Source organism: Anomaloglossus baeobatrachus, unplaced genomic scaffold (assembly GCF_048569485.1).
Source record: "Anomaloglossus baeobatrachus isolate aAnoBae1 unplaced genomic scaffold, aAnoBae1.hap1 Scaffold_2744, whole genome shotgun sequence".
Lineage (NCBI taxonomy): Eukaryota > Metazoa > Chordata > Amphibia > Anura > Aromobatidae > Anomaloglossus > Anomaloglossus baeobatrachus.
Genome location: NW_027442240.1, coordinates 133,679 through 134,846, shown reverse-complemented (window position 1 = coordinate 134,846; position 1,168 = coordinate 133,679).

The following is a 1,168-nucleotide window of genomic DNA, read 5'->3' as shown; positions in this document are numbered from 1 at the left end:
ACACTAACAGTTTCTGTCCTCTCACTTTCCACTACAAAACTAAACTAACTGCTTTTTCCCGCCTCCGGGCCTGTGAACTCCTCGGTGGGTGGGGCCAACCGCCTGGCTCCGCCCCACCTGGTGTGGACATCAGAGCCTGGAGGAGGCAACAAGGATTTTGTGTGACTGATGTAGACTATCCAGGGGAGGGGGTGTGTGTGATTTTGTGTTTGTGACTACCTGGCTAGTCCAGGGCGTCACACATGCTATGCACTTGGAAGAAAGCTGTGAGAATTTAGACTTTATTCTCAAGAAACTTAACTACAAGGAGCAGGGATGGTCAATATGTGGTGGTCTAAAAATGTTCTCATTGCTTCTTGGGCAGCAAGGAGGATATATTAAATACCCATGCTGTTCTGCCTCATGGCAGCCTGCTAATAGTCATTCATTGAAATTTCTGTTACAATCCCTAGAGGTCATTGTTATTCTTTTGAATTGCTGAGTTTCCCTTTAAGCTAAAGGTATTCTGGGTAAGGAATGCCTCCCTGAGCTGAGAAGAAGCCTGCAGCCATTTTTTCTTTGGATTTGTCAGGAAAGGACATGCCGACTTACCTCTCTGTACATTCACCCCTGCCTAGTGTAATCCGGTGAGCAAAGCAAATTACATGTGTTAGTGATAGAATCCTAGATGGAAGAGTGTAGTAAATGCATTGTACATTGTACTTCTACACCTTTAGTGTCATCCCTGTCTTGTTTGTCTAGATAAGATTTCTATGTATTGCAGATGCAGTGACCTTTCACCTACATTCTCGTAAGAACTGCATCTCATGTACTGTTATGCTATGTTAACTCTGTATTAACACTGTACTGACTGTAATCATTTTCTTGTTATAGTTTTTACCCGTATAAAACAGTATCTTGGATATACCGTATTCTGTCTTCAACTGCATCTTGGATATTCCTATATTCACTGTATATTCCATGTATACTGCAATCAAGTTCACGTTACCAGCTAATAAATCAAGGCTATTGAACTTCACAGTCTGTTTATTTGAAATGTGAACTAGGGTTTAGCTGTATGCTAGAGATTCACAGCATTACGTAAAAGAAGGCAGAACACATGCTCTAATGTCCTGATTTAAAAAAAAAAATAAATATTTTTTTTTAACCATCAAATATTGATTTTGTA